The sequence below is a fragment of the Bos grunniens genome, chromosome X (assembly GCF_055505025.1).
Source record: "Bos grunniens cultivar Pamir isolate PY7600 chromosome X, Bosgru_T2T1.0, whole genome shotgun sequence".
NCBI classification, from domain to species: Eukaryota; Metazoa; Chordata; class Mammalia; order Artiodactyla; family Bovidae; genus Bos; species Bos grunniens.
Genome location: NC_141194.1, coordinates 84,202,858 through 84,223,001, shown reverse-complemented (window position 1 = coordinate 84,223,001; position 20,144 = coordinate 84,202,858).

Genomic DNA, 20,144 nt, shown 5'->3' with positions numbered 1-20,144 from the left:
ATTACTTCAGAAAAAAACGGAATAAGAGGGAAAAATGGAGGCAGCCTCACCCTGGTAGGTTCTCCCACAGACCTTGGTTATCCAGACCCAAGAAAAATAATAACTGACGTTAATCCCATCCTCCAAGCACTGGGATAAATGCTTTGCACAAATTATTTCATTTAAATCCTCATGGATGTTCACTGAATGTATCGTGGTAACCGTTTCATGGAGTAAGCAAGACACTATGCTGTACCCTTTAAGCTTATACAGTGCTGTAGGTCAATTATATCTCTACAAAACTGGTAGAAAATATAAAAGTCCTCATAACAATCCTTTACATTTTAGTACTATTGTCATTCACATTTTTAGAGATGTGGAGACTAATGTTTGAAGAAATAAGTGACTTGTCTAATTTCAAAGAGCTAGGTTTGAGATTCAGGTCTCTTGGACTCCAAGCCCCACACCACCACAGTTTACAATTAGCTTACATGATCCAGAGCAGGCTGTAGATGGATGCCTACTCATAGCTACACCTGGCTGAGATCCAACCCTGATAGGCACAGAATATTGTAACTACCTATTCTCTGAGAGGGAACAATTATATTTCCTAGCTGGAGAAGCTCACACACAAGTATTTCTCTTGTACCATGAACCAGCTCTGATGGTCACTGTGATCCATTCAAGTCAAGACCTTGAACATGATTTTTAGTAGGGCTCCATCACTGACAAGACATCTCCAATGTGTCATCACTTGTGATAGCTGCTTCTAAGTTGAGGAGTAGACTAGGAGATCCAAAAGTCTTCTGCCTCCACTTCAGATCTCCAAACACCTCTGGTATCTCAGACATCTCACAGTCAGCTATTTCTAGCATATTCCCTTTGTATAACTTCACAAAATCCTCAGAGTGGCAGATGCCCTAGGGAAAAAAATCAATCATGTGTATTTAGCACCAGCTCCCTATCTATTTCAGCTGTGTTTATTTTGTTTATCAAAAGATTCTTCTGGTTCCAAACTATCCAGCTATATGGTCTTTGGTTACTGCTGTCAATAATCATCCCAGTTTTGGAGGGCTCCATTCAAGGTCCTTCTCGTTTGTGTCTATTTGTGAATTATCTACTGCTCCTAGATGTGGAAGTGAGATTGAAAACATCAACCAAGTGCTATCTAGAGGAGTACCTCTGCAGTTTCATCTTTTACTAGCAACATACTGGCTTCCCTCCTTACTATTCCCCAGTTTTCTCATAACTTATCACATTCATCCAGCCATAAAAACTTATTTTTGCAGTAATTATGACTTTTATATTCCCTGCCTTCCTCACTGTCCCATACTATATAAGACATAAGAAGCTGTAGTTTACCAGCACTTTGAAGGTCAGAACATGAAGCGTACTGGACAATTCTGGATCCTTGAAGAGAACGTCACCATGGGAGACAATCACACATACAAAAACACCACTGTATGGGGCACTCAAGGTAATGAACATTACTGACACAATAGGTTTCCAGCTAACCCCTTTATGTGAATCTATCTATCCCATTTACCCCCATTCCTTTCTATATCCCATCCACTGAAACGTCACCACTATATCAGTGGCTGGGTCCTCAGAGTCAAGGAAAGCAAAGTCAAGGACCAAGGGAGATAGGATAGTGGCCAATGGGCAGCAGTGCCCAGTGACACCCTCCTATATACTTACCTATGAGGTGATCTTGAGAGTCCCCAGTTAGAAAGATGCATTGGTGATAGTCGTTCACATAGTGGTGAGTATGGGTTAAATAGGCAACGGGGTTCATTGATCAGGGTTTGGTCTACCAAGCAGTAACGAGTCCTGAGTATATCCTATCCTCAGTTAAGTGGCAGGGTACACTGGCTCCCTTTTGACAAGCTGGGCCACCAAATATATTTCTCAGATTAGTTAACAGGCCAAGTACTTTCTGAACTTGCAAGAAGTATAAATCTTACTCATCCATGTCTATAGGCATACAGGACATAATTTATTGTTGCTGTTCAGTTGCTCAGTCGTGTCTGACTCTTTGTTACCTCATGGATGGTACCACACCAGGCTTCCCTGTCCTTCACCATCTCGTGGAGCTTGCTCAAACTCATATCCATTGAGTTGGTGATGCCATCCAACCATCTCATCCTCTGTCATCCCATTCTCCTCCCACCTTCAATCTTTCCCAGCATCAGGGTCTTTTCTAATGAGTCAGCTCTTTGCATCAGGTGGCCAAAGGACTGGAACTCCAACTTCAGCATCAGTACTTCCAATGAATATTCAGGATTGATTTCCTTTAGGATTGACTGGTTTGCTTTCCTTGCAGTCCAAGAGACTCTCAAGAGTCTTCTCTAACACTACAGTTTGAAAGCATCAATTCTTCAGTGCTCAACCTTCTTTATGGTCCAGCTTTCACATCCACACATGACTACTGGAAAAACCATTAGTTCAATTCAGTTCAGTCACTCAGTTGTGTCTGACTCTGAGACCCCAAGGGCTGCAGCACGCCAGACTTCCCTGTCCATCATCAATTCTCGGAGCTTATGCAAACTCATGTCCGTTGAGTTGGTGATGCCATCCAACCATCTCATCCTCTGTCGTCCCCTTCTCCTCCCACCTTCAATCTTTCCCAGCATCAGGCTCTTTTAAAATGAGTCAATTCATCACATCAAGTGGCCAAAGTGTTGGAGTTTCAGCTTCAGCATCAGTCCTTCCAATGGATATTCAGGGCTGATTTCCTTTAGAATTGACTGGTTGGATCTTCTCACAGTCCAAGGGAATAGCTTTGACTACATCAACTTTTGTCCACAAAATGACATCTCTCTTTTTTAATATGCTGTCTATGTTGGTCATAACTTTTCTTCCAAGGAGCAAGCATCTTTTATGGCTGCAGTCACCAGCCACAGTGATTTTGGAGTGCAAAAAAATAAAGTCTGTCACTATTTTCATTGTTTCCCCAACTATTTGCTGTGAAGTGATGGGACAAGATGCCATGATCTTCGTTTTTTGAATGCTGAGTTTTAAGCCAGGTTTTTGACTCTCCTCTTTTACCTTCATCAAGAGGCTCTTTAGTTCTTCTTCGCTTTCTGCCATAAGGGTGATGTCATCTGCCTATCTGATATGCAATATTATTGATATTTCTCCCGGCAATCTTGATTCTGTCTTGTGCTTCATCCAGCCTGGTATTTTGCATGATGTACTCTGCATAGAAGTTAAATAAGCAGGGTGACAATATACTGCCTTGACGTACTTCTTTCCCAATTTGGAACCAGTCTGTTATTCCATGTTTGGTTCTCACTGTTGCTTCTTGACCAGCATACAGGTTTCATGGGAGGCAGGTAAGGTGGTCTGGCATTCCCATCTCTTTAAGAAATTTCTACAGTTTATTGTGATATGCACAGTCAAAGGCTTTATTGTAGTCAATGAAGCAGAAGTACATGTTTTTCTGGAATTCTCTTGTTTTTTTATGATCCAACGGATGTTGGTAATATGATCTCTGGTTCCTCTGCCTTGTCTAAATCCAGCTTGTATATCTGGAAGTTCTTGGTTCATTTACTGTTGAAACCTTACTTGGAGGATTTGGAGCATTACCTTGCTAAAATGAGAAATGAGTGCAATTGTACGGTAGTTTGAACATTCTTTGGCATTACCTTTCTTTGAGACTGGAATGAAAACTGAAACTTTTCCTGTTCTGTGGCCACTGCTGAGTTTTCCAAATTTGCTGGCATATCGAGTGCAGCACTTTAACAGCATCATCTTTTAGGATTTGAAATAGCTCAGCTGGAATCCCATCACCTCCACTAGCTTTGTTTATAGTGATGCTTCCCAAGGCCCACTTAACTTCACAATCCAGGACGCCTGGCTTGAGGTGAGTGATCACACCATCGTGGTTATCTGGATCATTAAGATCTTTTTTGCATAGTTCTGTATATTCTTGCCACTTCTTAATCTCATCAGCTTCTGTTAGGTCCATACTATTTCTGTTCTTTATTGAAAACATCTTTGCATGAAATGGTGCATTGGTGTCTCTAATTTTCTTGAAGAGATCTCTAATCTTTCCCATTCTATTGTTTTCCTCTATTTCTTTACATTGATCACTTAGGAAGGCTTTCTTATCTCTCCTTGCTATTCTTTGAAACTCTGTATTCAGATGGGTATATCTTTGCTTTTCTCCTTTGCCTCTGCTTCTCTTCTTTTCTCAGCTATTTGTAAGGCTTCCTCAGACAATCATTTTGCCTTTTTGCATATCTTTTTCTTGGGGATAGTTTTGACCACTGTGTCCCATACAATGTTATGAACCTCCATCCATAGTTCTTCAGGCACTCTATCAGATCTAATCCCTTGAATCTGTCTGTCACTTCCACTGTATATTATACAGTAAGGATTTGATTTAGGTTAGGGATTTGATTTAGGTCATACCTGAGTGACCTAAGGGCTTCCCTGATAGCTCAGTTGGTAAAGAATCCACCTGCAATGCAGGAGACCCCAGTTCAATTCCTGGGTCAGGAAGATCCACTGGAGAATGGATAGGCTACCCCACTCCAATATTCTTGGGCTTCCCTTGTGGCTCAGGTTGTAAAGAATGTGCCTGCAATTTGAGAGACTTGGGAAGATTCCCTGGAGAAGTATTCTGGCCTGGAGAATTCCATGGACTGTATAGTCCATGGGGTCACAAAGAGTTAGACATGACTGAGTGACTTTCACTTTCATACCTGAATGGCCTGGTGGTTTTCCGTACTTTCTTCAATTCAAGAAAAGTAGCTTTCTTTGATTCTGCTGTGAAAGATGACTGAATATCTCCATATGTACCAGCATCTGGAGCCCAAAGCTGGTGGCATGAATCTTTATCAAGCTAGGACATGTTCCAACACAGTGACCAAAGCTTCGTCCTAGTAGGTGGTAGGTAACATGCAGCCCTGTATCCGTGCCTAAAGAGAAAGTTGCCCTCTAAATACTTTCTGATGTTCTTCTCATAATGTGGAGGGTAGGAAGCAGAGCAACCTAGTGAGTTAGCCCCACAAATCATAGATGGGTAACAGGAGCTGCTTCTTCCTGAAGCTCTTGCGCATGGATCTGGAAGGAAGAAATAACAAAATTATATGTAAACAACAACAACAAAAAAACCTATCTAAAATAAGTGGTGATGCAAGAGTCTTAGGAAAGCAGTGGAAGTTGAGGGGCAGTGTCAAATGGGAAGACCTAAGAAAGACAAGAGGAAAAGCATAAATTAGACAGGTGTGGGAAAACCAAATGCGTGGTATCTGAATGAATATCAAAAACAGGAACCAAGTGACAATGGACACTGGGACTATACCTGTTCCAGATATCACTTGCATGAATGAGCCAGGTCCCTTTTTATGGGGCCAGAATGACTATCACATTAAAAATTTAAATAACCAACTAACTAAATAATTGTAAATGCACATACTCTCTAGCTCAGCAATTTGATTTCAGAAATTTTTCCTACCAACATATTTGCACAAAGACATAAATATAAGGATGTCCATTGTAGCATTAATTGTATTAGTAATAGACTGAAAAGAATAGAATGTGCATCAATACTGGACTGGTTAAATAAATTATGGTACATTCATACAATGTAATATTACTTAACCACTAATAAGAATAATGAATCAATTAAAAACTAACCCAAAATTAACACAGACACGAGAATTAGCAAAGACATTAAAACAGTTACTTTAACTGTAGTACATATGTGGCTCACATGGTAAAGAATCTGCCTGCAATGCAGGAACCCCAGGTTTGACCCCCTGGGTCGGGAAGACTCCCCCCTCCAGGGAAGGAAATGGTTCCTCACTCCAATATTCTTGCCTGGACAGAGGAACCTGGTGGGCTACAATCCCTGGGGCTTCAAAGAGTTGGATATGACTGTGTGATTTACATATATTCACAGTGTCTCATAGAGACATGGAAAAAATTATAAATGACCCAAATAGAACTTTAGAGATGAAAACTATAATGTATAAGATTAAAAACATACTAAATTGGATTCCAGTAGTCATGTACGGATGTGAGAGTTGGACCATAAAGAAGGCTGAGTGCCAAAGACTAGATGCTTTTAAATGGTGGTGCTGGCAAAGATGCTTGAGAGTCACTTGGACAGCAAGGAGATCAAACTAGTCAGTCCTAAAGGAAATCAACCCTGAAAATTCACTGGAAGGGCTGATGCTGAAGCCGAAGCCCCCAGTCCTTTAGTCATCTTATACAAAGAGCCAACTACCTGGGAAAGACCCTGATGCTGGGAAAGATTGAAGACAGGAGGAGAAGGAGGCAACAGAGAATGAGATGGCTGGATGGCATCACCGACTCAATGGACATGTGTTTGAGCAAACTCTGGGAGATAGTGAAGGACAGGGAAACCTGGTGTGCTACAGTCCACGGGGTCACAAAGACTTGGACATGACTTAGCAACTGAACAACAAAATGGGATTTATGGCAGATTAGACACTGCAGGAGAAAATATTAGTAAACTAAAAGATACAACAATTAAAAACTACCTTTGGAAAACACAGGACAGAAAGAATCAATATAATGAAAGGCACATCAGTGAGCTGTGAAACAACTTTAGGCAGCCTAATATATGAGTAATTGGAGTCACTGAAGGAGAGCAAGGAAACGTTAGGGAAAATGCGTGAGGAAACAATAGTCGAAAAAGTTCCAAACGTGATGAAAACTATAAACCCACAGATTCAGGTAGCTCAGAGACTCTCACAAGCGTGAAATCTGAAGAAAATTATACCAAACGACATCCTAATCAAATTTATCAAAGCCCATGATAAAGAGAATATCTTAAAAGCAGCCAGAGAAAAAAGACAAGTTTATGCACTGAAGATCAAAAATAAGAGTCACAGTAGATTTTTCATGGGAAATGGTGCAAGTGAGAAGAGAATGAAAATAATGTCTTTAAAGTTCTGAAAGGAAATGTGTTAACCTAGTGTTCTATACCCAGGGAAAATACCTTTTAAAAATGAAGATGACAGACAGACATTTTCAGACACACAGAGCTTAAGGTACTTCATCACCATCAACCCCACACTACAAGAAATATTAAAGGATGTCTTTCAAGTCAAGCAAAAATGATACCAGATGGAAATGTGTATTTACACAAAGGAATAAAGTGTGCTGGAAATGATGACTACTTGGGTAAATACATATTTTTCCATAATAATTAAATCTCTTTATAGGATAGCTGATTCTTTAAACAGATAAAATAACAATGAATTGTGGGGTTTATAAATAAGTAAATAAAGTCTTATAAATAAGACTTCCCTGGTGCCTCAGATGGTAAAGCATCTGCCTACAATGTGGAAGACCCGGGTTCAATCCCTGGGTCGGGAAGATCTCCTGGAGAAGGAAATGGCAACCCACTTCAGTATTCTTGCCTGGAAAATCCCATGGATGGAGGAGCCTGGTAGGCTACAGTCCATGGGGTCGCAAAGAGTCGGACACGACTGAGCGACTTCACTTTCACTGTAAATAAGTAAAACCAAGATGTATGACAGTAACGTAAAGTCTGGGAGGGAAGAAATGGATTTATAGTGTTGTTAGGTTCTTATACTAGTGAATAAAGTGAAAGTGTTATTCGCTCAGTCGTGTCTGACTCTTTGCGACCCCATGGACTGTAGGCTGCCAGGCTCCTCTGAGGTGAAGGGGTATTAATTCACTTGACAGTAGACTGTTAATCACTTACAAATGCTTCTGTAAATCTTGAATCAATCTGTAAAATAACAAAAGCTATAGCTAATAAACCAACAAAGAAGATCAAATATGATAATTAACAATGAAGAATACTCCCAAAAAAGGTAGAAAAAGAGGTAAAGGGAACAAAGAACAGATGAGGCAAAGAGAAAACAAATAGCAAGATGATAGAGTTAGCACCAATGTAACAATAATCACATTAGAAGTCAATGGTCTAATCTCCCTAATTAAAGCACAAAGATTGTCAGATTCAATAAAAATATAAGATTCAAATATTGCTGAATTTAATATACAGGTATACCTCAGAGATATTGCACACTTGATTTCATACCACTACAATAAGGCAAATATCACAATGAAGGGAATCACATTAAATTTATGGTTTCCCAGAGCATATAAAAGTTGTTTAAACTATACTGGAGTCTATAAAGTGTGCAATAGCATTAGGTCTAAAAGTAATGTACATGCCTTAATTTAAAAATTAAAAACACAAATTGCAATACCAATATCGAAGATCACTGATCACAGACCACCATAACAAATATAATAATAATGAAAAAGTTTGAAATATTGATATTGGGAGAATTTTCAACATGTGATACAGAGATACAAAGTGATCAAATGCTGTTGAAAAAACAGTGCCAATAGATTTGCTCAATGCAGAGTTGCCACAAACATTCCATTTATTAAAAAATGCAATATCTGTGAAGGGCAGTAAAAGTACAGTAAAATGAAGTATGCTTTACACACTTTAAATATAAAGACACAAACAAGTGAAAAGTAAAAGGATGACATGAGACACCATGCTAACCCAGCCAAAAAAAGTTGACACGATTGCATTCATAACAAAGTGAATTTGAAAGCAGAAAAAGTATTATCAGTGACAGAGAAGGTCATTTCATAATGATAAGGGGATCAATTCTTCAAGAGGACACAACAGCCCTAAATGCTTATGCTCCTAAACAATACATGAAGTAAAAAGTGATAGAACAACAAGGAGAAATCTGCAACTATAGTTGGTGATTTCAACAACATTCTCTCAATGATTAACAGAATAAGTAGAGAGAAAATAAGCAATGGTATTGTAGGCTTAAACAACAGTATCAACGAACTTGTTTGACACATATAGAACAGTCCACCCAACAACAGCAGATGTCACATTTTTCTCAAGTGCAGATGGAACATCTATCAAGATAGATCATACTGTTGAACAAAACAGTGTAGTATGTTAGGCATTCAGTCGTGTCCAACTCTGTGTGACCCCATGGACTGTAGCCCACCAGGCTCCTCTGTCCATGGGATTCTCCAGGCAAGAATACTGGAGTGGGTTTCCATTCCCTTCTCCAGGGGATCTTCCCAACCCAGGAATGGAACCCAGGTTGCCTGCATTGTAAGCAGATTCTTTACTGTCTGAGCTACCAGGGAAGCCCCTGTTGAACAAAATGTCTCAATAAATGTTAAGGTATTAAGGTGATACAATGTATATTCTTTCACCGCAATAGAATTAATGTAGAAATTAATAACAAAAGCATCTGAGAAGTGTTTAAATATATTTAAAAACTGAATAAGACAATTTCAAATAATCCATGAGTCAAAGAAGAGATCAAAGGGAAATTAGAAAATATTTTGAACTGAGTGAAAATGAAAATATAATGTACAGAATTTGTGGTATGTAACTAGAAGTAGTTCGATGCATGATACTGGATGCTTGGGGCTAGTGCACTGGGACGACCCAGAGGCATGGTATGGGGAGGGAGGAGGGAGGAGGGTTCAGGATGGGGAACACATGTATACCTGTGATGGATTCATTTTGATATTTGGCAAAACTAATACAATTATGTAAAATTTAAAAATAAAATAAAATTAAAAATAAGAAAGATCTCAAATCAATGATCTCAGCTTCCACCTTAAAAATTAGAAAAACAAACGCAAAGTAATTAGAAGAAAATAAATAATGAAGACTAAAGTATAAATCAATAATATAGGAAACAGAAAGACAGTAGAGAAAACCAATGAAACCAAAAGCTGGTTCTTTGAGAAGCAGCCAGTGCTCCTGCATAGGGGCATCTGCCTGTTGTCTGTTTCACTTGCCTCAATTAGACTATAATGGCGGTAAAATGCCTAGGTCAGAGGCTCTCTTGAGGTGGGGTCTTGGCTCCACCCAGACCTACTCGACTGGGTACGTACTCAATGGAACAGATTGGATGTGAAAAGTCTACCCCTTCTGGAATAGTGCCACTTCACCTGGCAAAACTGAGCATCCAATTTTGCTTCGATGGTATCATAATGCATAGTTTGGTCTACATCATTATAGACACAGAGACTCCATGCTTCAAAGGCAGCTCTAACTGCCAGCAGTTCCTGTTCCTACACCAAGTACTTAACCTAAGAGAGAGGCACATAGGTGGAAGTCCTTGGGCTGACATCTTCTTGTTACAGGATCACTCTACCTGAATACCGAAGGTGTTAGTTTAAATTAAGTAAGGCCAGGTTGGCTCAGGTTAGGCCAGGATCAAGGCAGAAAGTTTTTTTAACTGCTTTATTGACATATAATTGATATAAAATATACCACACAAAATTCAAATAATTACCATTTCTTTCTTTTTTTCCTCCACTTTTTTTATTTTTTTTCCTTCTCTGAGTGTACTTGCTAGAACCTCCACTGGCTGAACAAGGATTGTGCCAGGAGGCATCTTTGTCTGGTTTCTGATGTTAAAGGAAATACTTTCAAGATTTCCCCGGGATGATGTCTGCTATACTTACTGGCATAGGGCACTTTATCAGGTATAGGAAGAGCCCTTTTGTTCCTAATTAGCTAAGGGACTTTTAAAATCATGAATGAATGTTAAGTATTATTAAATGTGTTTTCCATATTGGTAAAATGATCATATGGGATTTTTTTCTTTTTAATCAGTTAATACGATGAATTATGCTAATTCTCCAAACTAACCTTGCATTTCTGGTGTAAACCCAACTTGGTAAATATTCATTATCATTTTAATACGTTGCTAAATTTAGTTTTCTAAGGTTTTTGTTCTGTTTTTTAGTTTTACCAGTTTATTGCTACCAACCCATTTCCCTATACCCTCATGCATGCGTGCTCAGTCACACAACCCCATGGACTGCAGCTCGCCTGCAATCCTCTGTCCATGGATTTTTCCAGGCAAGAATGCTGGAGTGGGCTGCCATTAGTTTGCTAAGTTTTAAAATAATTTTTACGTCTCAACCATGAATAAGAGTGACTTGTATCATTCCTCTGTTAGGTTTTGGTACCAAAATAACTCTAGGAGTGTACTAATTTTCTTTTCTTTGGAAAAAATTGAGAAATATTGAATGATATTTTCCTTCAGTGGTTGGTAGAACCAACCAACCAAGCCTGTCAAGAACTGTGCATCCAGTGTTTCCCCTCCACCCCCGGGGTACAATTTTATGTACTGACATTTTCTTTAGTGGTTAAAGGACATTTTGGATTCTCTATTTCTAAATTCACTTTTAGTAATCGTATTTTTCAAAGAATAAGCTCATTTTTAAACCCAAGTTTTCAAGTGTATTGATATGAAGTTCTTTATATTATCTTACTGTTATGTTTCATCTCTGTAGCATCTGTATCTCTCACTTTTTAAATTCTAAAATGTATATATGCATCATCTGTCTTTTTCCACACTGATTAATCTTTCTAGAGGTTTTGTATTTTATTAGTCTTTTCAAAGAAATAATTCTTGGTTTTGTTGATACTTCTATCTATATATTTGCTTTATATTTCATTGACTCTTACTTATACCTTTATTATTTCCTTCCTTCTGCTTTCCTGAGGATTAGTCTGACATGTTTAATTTCATGTTTCACAGATTAGTTCTGAGCCTTCCTTTTTTTCTAGTGAAAGCTTTTAAGTCTATTCATTTCCTTGTAAATATCATTTTAGATGATCTCACAAATTTTGATATGCAGCATTTTTCATTACGTTTCATATCCAAGTATTCAGTCCTAAATCTAATGTTCATTATAATTTTTCTTTCACCTATAAGTTATCTAATATTGTGTTTCAAGTTTCTAAACAAGTGAATTTTTCATAGTCATTTAAAAATACTGATTTATAACTTAGTTGCATTATAATTAGAGAAGGTGATCTAATACTACACCAAATCTTGGAAATTTGTTGAAGCTGCTGCTGCTGCTAAGTCGCTTCAGTTGTGTCCGACTCTGTGTGACCCCATAGACGGCAGCCTACCAGGCTCCCGCATCCCTGGGATTCTCCAGGCAAGAACACTGGAGTGGGTTGCCATTTCCTGCTCCAATGCATGAAAGTGAAAAGTGAAAGTGAAGTCGCTCAGTCGTGTCGGACTCTAAGAGACCCCATGGACTGCAGCCTACCAGGCTCCTCTATCCATGGGATTTTCCAGGCAAGAGTGCTGGAGTGGGTTGCCATTGCCTTCTCCATTGTTGAAGCTAGCATGTGGTTAATTTTTGTATGTGCTTCAAATATACTTGAAAGTAATGTATACTCTCTAATTGTTGAAATTTTATACATATATATCTATTTTATCCAGCTTGCTAGTTATGCTGTTCAAGTCTTTTAATATCTTTACTGTTTATTTTTTGCTTGATCTATCAGTTACTATAAAAGATGTGTTAGAATCTCCCACTATGATAGTGGGTCTATAAATTTATCCTTGTAGATCTGTCAATTGTTGTTTTGAAGAAAACCTTGGCTATGTTAACAGGCAATTACACATTTAGAAATATTATATCTTCTTAGTTGAATTGACTTTTTCCATTATGAAGTGACTTCTTTCACCTCTAATAACACTTTACCATACATTTAAAAGTGTTATATGAAAATAGCTACTTCATGTTTCTTTGGTCAGTTTTTGCCCAGTACATTTTTCTATCCTTTGATATATAGTCTTTCCATGTCCTTACATTGAAGTCTAAATGAAATTATTTCTCTTTTAAACAGTATATAACTGGGTTTTGTTCATTTATTTATCCTGACAATCCTTGACATTTTTATTGAGTACTTTAGCCTATTTATATTCAGAGCTACTACTGATATATTTGGATTTATTCTTATCCCCTTATGTGATTTTTATTTGTCCTTTTTACTATTTCATTTCCCTCCTCCTCTTTTCTTGGCTTTATTTATTTATTTATTTTTGGCCATGACAAGCAGCTTGCAGGGTCTTAGTTCCTTGGTCAGGGATAGAACTCAAGTCATGGAAGTGAAAGCATTGAGTCCTAACCACTAGACTGCCCGGGAATTCCCTTAGCTTCTATTAGACTAAGATTTTTTTTTCTTCTGCATTCCACTTTTCTCTCTACTAATTTGAAAGTTATATATTACATGTCTATTCTTTTGCTGCTCGCTATTGCCATTTTAACATGCATGCATTAAATAGTCTAAAATTAATAATTTTCATTTCCTTTATAATTTAAATTTCAAAGCACCATACACATTATCCATACCCAACATATTTTGCCTTCAGCATCAGTATCTGAAAACTATGAATTATGTAGTACTATTCCCACAAGCCTTTCATTTTTCCCAGTTTTGCAAAGAGATGTGTTTAAAAAATTATTACCAATTTTGTAGATCAAGAAATTGGGTCCAAAACAAAGAACTTATTCATAGAAATAACTCATCAACCATGCCCCTGACTATTTTTCTAATTATGGAATTCAGGAGATGGCCTGGGGAAACTTTACTGTCATAAAACAGAAATTTAAAAATTTTTTATATACATTGCCACCTTGCCCTCTAGAGAAATTATACTAATATATATATATAATTTTTATATACTAATTTATATAGAGCAGTAATTGAAATCCATGATCAATCTAATGCTGAGCTCCTTCCAGTTCTCAGACTACAGGGACCATGCCTTTTTTTATTATTTGTATTATAGAAAGTTTTGAACATATACAGGAATAGAGAGACTAGTTACTAAATTTCGTGATAACTTTTAAAAATTATTGAAATATAGTAGATTTACAGTATTATGTTAGTTTCTGCTATACAGGTAAGTGAATCAGCTACACATATATTGTGAGAACTTTTTAATCCCAGAGAGGTCTCAACAGCTTCAGTTCGTTTCAGTCGCTCAGTCATGTTCGACTCTTTGCGACTTGATGGACTGCAGCACACCAGGCCTCCCTGTCTAACACCAACTCCCAGAGCTTACTCAAACTCACGTCCATTGAGTCAGTGATGCCATCCAACCATCTCATCCTCTGTCGTCCCCTTCTCCTCCTGCCTTCAATCTTTCCCAGCATCAGGGCCTTTTCCAATGAGTCAGCTCTTCCCATCAGGTGGCCAAAGGATTGGAGTTTCAGCTTCAACATCAGTCTTTCCAATGAATATTCAGGACTGATATCCTTTAGGATGGACTAGTTGGATCTCCTTGCAGTCCAAGGGACTCTCAAGAGTCTTCTCCAACACCACAGTTCAAAAGCATCAATTCTTTGGTGCTCAGCTGTCTTTATAGTCCAACTCTCACATCCATACATGACTACTGGAAAAACCATAGCCTTGACTACATGGACCTTTGTTGACAAAGTAATGTCTTTGCTTTTTAATATGCTGTCTACATTTTCTTCCAAGGAGCAAGCATCTTTTAATTTCATGGCTGCAGTCACCATCTGCAGTGATTTTGGAGCCCCCCAAAATAAAGTCTGTCACTGTTTCCACTGTTTCCCCATCTATTTGCCATGAAGTGATGGGACCCGATGCCATTATCTTAGTTTTCTGAATGTTAAGCTTTAAGCCAACTTTTTCACTCTCCTCCTTCACTTTCATCAAGAGGCTTTTGAGTTCCTCTTCACTTTCTGCCATAAGGGTGGTGTCATCTGCATATCTGAGGTTATTGATATTTCTCCCGGCAATCTTGATTCCAGCTTGTGCTTCCTCCAGCCCAGCGTTTCTCATGAGGTACTCTGCATATAAGTTAAATAAGCAGGGTGACAATATACAGCCTTGGTGTACTGTTTTTCCCATTGGGAACCAGTCTGTTGTTCCATGTCCAGTTCTACCTGTTGCTTCCTGACCTGCATACAAATTTCTCAAGAGGCAGGTCATGTGATCTCGTATTCCCATTTCTTTCAGAATTTTCCACAGTTTATTGGGAAAAAATCAGTCAACAGCTAAGATAGGAAATACTACAATAAAAAAGAAGACAGACTAAATAGTGTTGGGCTTTATGTTCTATTTTTTTAAAGATGAGGTTCTTTTCAATATTTTCTCTGTTTTGAGTTACAGTAAAACTTTAATTAACAGGATCCTAATAAACTGGAAACCTTCACTAACTAGATTCTTTCTGGGTACTCTATTTTAAGGAGAGTCTCATTATAATAGGGCTTCCTTCATAGCTCAGTTGGTATAGAATCTGCCTGCAGTACAGGAGACCTGGTTCGATTCCTGGGTCAGGAAGATCTTCAGGAGAAGGGAAAGGCTACCCACTCCAGTATTCTGGCCTGGAGAATTCCATGGACTATAGCCCATGGGGTCGTAAAGAGTTGGACACAACTGAGTGATTTTCACTTTCATTTTCATTATAATATGCTCCTCAGTTCAGTTCAGTTCAGTCACTCAGTCGTGTCCGACTCTTTGCCACTCCATGAATCGTAGCACGCCAGGCCTCCCTGTCCATCACCAACTCCTGGAGTTCACCCAGACTCATGTCCATCGAGTCAGTGATGCCATCCAGCCATCTCATCCTCTGTGGTCCCCTTCTCCTCCTGCCCCCAATCCCTCCCAGCATCAGAGTCTTTTCCAATGAGTCAACTCTTCGCATGAGGTGGCCAAAGTACTGGAGTTTCAGCTTTAGCATCATTCCTTCCAAAGAAATCCCAGGGCTGATCTTCAGAATGGACTGGTTGGATCTCCTCGCAGTCCAAGGGACTCTCAAGAGTCTTCACCAACACCACAGTTCAAAAGCATGAATTCTTCAGCACTCAGCCTTCTTCACAGTCCAACTCTCACATCCATACATGACCACAGGAAAAACCATAGCCTTGACTAGACGAACCTTTGTTGGCAAAGTAATGTCTCTGCTTTTGAATATGCTATCTAGGTTGGACATAACTTTCCTTCCAAGGAGTAAGCATCTTTCAATTTCATGGCTGCAATCACCATTTACAGTGATTTTGGAGCCCCAAAAAATAAAGTCTGACACTGTTTCCACTGTTTCCCCATCTACTTCCCATGAAGTGATGGGACCAGATGCCATGGTCTTCGTTTTCTGAATGTTGAGCTTTAAGCCAACTTTTTCACTCTCCACTTTCACTTTCATCAAGAGGCTTTTTAGTTCCTCTTCACCTTCTGCCATAAGGGTGGTGTCATCTGCATATCTGAGGTTATTGATATTTCTCCCGGAAATCTTGATTCCAGCTTGTGCTTCTTCCAGTCCAGCGTTTCTCATGATGTACTCTGCATAGAAGCTAAATAAGCAGGGTGACAATATACAGCCTTGACGTACTCCTTTTCCTATTTGGAACCAGTCTGTTGTTCCATGTCCAGTTCTAACTTGCTTCCTGACCTGCATACAAATTTCTCAAGAGGCAGATCAGGTGGTCTGGTATTCCCATCTATTTCAGAATTTTCCACAGTTTATTGTGATCCACACAGTCAAAGGCATTGGCATAGGCAATAAAGCAGAAGTAGATGTTTTCCTGGAACTCTCTTGCTTTTTCCATGATCCAGCGGATGTTGGCAATTTGATCTCTGGTTCCTCTGCCTTTTCTAAAACCAGCTTGAACATCAGGAAATTCACGGTTCACATATTGCTGAAGCCTGGCTTGGAGAATTTTGAGCATTACTTTACTAGCGTGTGAGATGAGTGCAATTATGCAGTAGTTTGAGCATTCTTTGGCATTGCCTTTCTTTGGGATTGGAATGAAAACTGACCTTTTCCAGTCCTGTGGCCACTGCTGAGTTTTCCAAATTTGCTGGCATATTGAGTGCAGCACTTTCACAGCATTATCTTTCAGGATTTGAAATAGCTCAACTGGAATTCCATCACTTACACTAGCTTTGTTCATAGTGATGCTTTCTAAGGCCCACTTGGCTTCACTTTCCAGGATGTCTGGCTCTAGGTCAGTGATCACACCATCGTGATTATCTGGGTCGTGAAGATCTTTTTTGTACAGTTCTTCTGTGTATTCTTGCCATCTCTTCTTAATATCTTCTGCTTCTGTTAGATCCATACCATTTCTGTCCTTTATCGAGCCCATCATTGCATGAAATGTTCCCTTGGTATCTCTAATTTTCTTGAAGAGATCTCTAGTCTTTCCCATTCTATTGTTTTCCTCTATTTCTGTGCATTGATTGCTGAGGAAAGCTTTCTTATCTCTCGTTGCTATTCTTTGGAACTCTGAATTCAAATGGGTATATCTTTCCTTTTCTCCTTTGCTTTTCCCTTCTCTTCTTTTCACAGAGTACTGATGTACAATCTTAAATACATACAATATTTATTTGTTCATTATACCTTAATAAAGCTGGAAAAAAAGGAAATCACCTCAATAAAATAAAGGCCATATATGGAATGCCCATAGCTAACATCATACTCGGTGGTGAAAAACTGAAGACTTTTCTTTTAAGATCAGGAACCTGGCAAGGATGCCTACTCTTGCCACTTTTATTCAACATAGTACTGGCAGTCCCAGCCAGAGCAACTGGATGGAACAAAAAGGGATCCAAATGGGAAAAGAACCAGTAAAAATTTTCTCTGTTTGCAGATGACATGATCCTCTTTGTAGAAAGCCCTAAAGACTCCCCCTACATCCCCGCCAAAACTGTTAGAGCTAATAAGTGAATTCAATGAAGTTGCAGAATATAAAATCAACATACACAAACCAGTTGCATTTCTATACACCAAGAAGAAACTATTCAAAAAGGCATTTAAGGAAGCAATATCATTTACAGTAACACCAAAAATAATAAATTGCTTTGGAATAAACTTAACCAAAGAGATCAAAAATTGATACATTGAAAACTACAGAACACTTGTGAAAGAAATGTGAAAAGACACAAGTAAATGGGAAGACATCTTGTATTCATAGATTTAAAGATTTAATATTGTTAACATGTCTATATCACCCCAAGTGGCATAAAGATTCAATGCAATGCCTATCAGCACCCCAATGGGCACCAATATCCAGAGAATAGAATGGTTGTTGCCAGGTATTGGGAGGAGGGGGGATGGTTAGGGGTTATTCAATGGGTATAAAGTTTCAGTGATGCAAGATGACTAAATCCCAGTGATCTTTTGTACATTGTGCGTATAGTTAACAATTTTGGGGCTTCCCAGGTGGTGCCAGTGTTAAGGAGCCCACCTGCCAATGCAGGTGACATAAGAGACTTGAGTTCGATCCTTAGGTTGGGAAAATCCCCTTGAGGAGGAAATGGCAGGCAACCCACTCCAGTAGTCTTGGCTGGAGAATCCCATGGACAGAGGAGCCTGGTGGAGTACAGTCCATGGGGTCACAAAGAGTCAGACATGACTGAAGCGACTTAGCACACACACATTGTATACTTAAACAATGTTTTTAAAAGGGTAGGTCTCACATTAAACATTCTTATCACAATAATAAATAAAAGATTCAGGGAATGACCAGGATTCTGTCCACCCTCAGTATAGTCTTATACCTCTAATATCATTTCCAGAGTCAGGTGCCTGGCATCACATAGACGATTCTACATGTCAATCTTGTTTGAAATAGAGACTCAGAAAAATTACTTGTCAGGAGCAAGCTAAAGGAAGCAAGAAGCAGGACTGCGCCTTAATTTTGGTCCTCTGTTCTTATTTTCACGTCGTCCTTATGTACCCAGAACAGTCTCAGATATTGATCCTAAGCAATTGTTCCTGGTTTTCTTCCTGGTAGATGGAGTAAGACATTGTAGTGGAAATAGATTTGTGCCTGGAATTCAAGTCCTGACTCTCCTTGGGAGCTCTGTGGTCATGGAAGAGTCACTTAACTTTCTGAGCCTTGGTTTAATCAATACTTGGGAAACAAAGGAGTTGGGCTGGAAATAATAACTAATGCCTCTTCCTGTTCTGGGTTTCTGTTGTGATGTGCATTTACGTTTCCAAGGCCTGGTCTTATTCATGGAACATCTCATACCTAAAAGGTGTGAGGGCACCCGGGGTATCTTTACCACCCTGAAAGCCTGACCTTCTTCCATTAGTGATCCATTTCCTTGGGCTTAGCGTTGTTTCCTCCTGCTAGTCTTCCTTTTGAGAAGCATATAAAGGCACTTCATTCTAAATCTAGGTCATTTCTCCTGGTTGGGAAAGTCAGGGATTTTGATGTCCAAGGATTTTTAAGTGGGAAGATAAGGGTGTATGTAACACAGAGAGACCTCGAAGGGTGTCAGAGACAAATTTCACCTCCTTTACAATTTTTCTGCAGCTTGGCTCTGAGCATTGTTATGACTCAAGCTCTCTGTGCTTGGCAAGGCTCAAACAAGAATAATCTCTGCTTGGTACCAAATCAGAACAGGGAGTCCCTAGCTAAATGTCAGATTCAGGTATTTCTGACAGATTCTGAATGGAGCTCTTTATTAAGTCTTTTGATAAAAGGAACTTGTTTAGAAAAGCCAAAACACCCCTTTGGGTAAACCATGTACATTGTTACAAAACTGTGAACTGGCCTACAGGCCCAATCTTAGACACCCTCTTTTTCATCGTTGTCTTCTAATCCTGTTCTCTTCCATGCTGGTCCTCAGTAGTTGCAGGAAATCCCTCATCTCTGTTTATCTTGCCTATCGCCTGTCACCAGCACTCGATCCTCCTATCCTGGAGAAAAGCAATCTCTTCTTCCGCATGCTCTCAGTGTTGAGGTACCACAGTGATAAAGAGTTTCTGCTTTTAATGGAGAAAGACTCATTAATGTAGTTGTTGCTTTTCTCTCTCTAACAATAATACCTATCATTTATTGAGTCTTGCTATGTCTCAGGCAAGTTTGTGTGCCCAAGGCACTGTGAGACCAAACAAATATAAATATGGAAAGGTCAGAGTTTGGAGCACACAGAGGTTTATTGCACAGGGAAGCAAGGAGAACCAGGGGGAGGGGTTCATGCCCCCCAAAACCTTGAATTTCCAAAGGATTTTGTGCATGCCTGCCAAGTCGCTTCAGTCGTGTCTGACTCTTTGTGACCTTATGGATAGTAGCCCACCAGGCTCTTCTGTCCACGGGATTTCCCAGGCAAGAACACTGGAGTGGATTGCCATGCCCTCCCCCCAGGGATCTTCCCGACCCAGGGATCAAACCCGAGTCTCCTGTGTCTCCTGCATTGGCAGGCAGATTCTTTACCACTGCACCACTGGGGAGCATTCTTTTTTGGCCATGCCACACGGCATGCAGGATCTTAGTTCCCCAATCAGGGACTGAACCCAGGCCTGAGCAGTGAAAATGCTGAATTTCAACCACTGGAAGTTCTAACCAGGGAAGTCCCC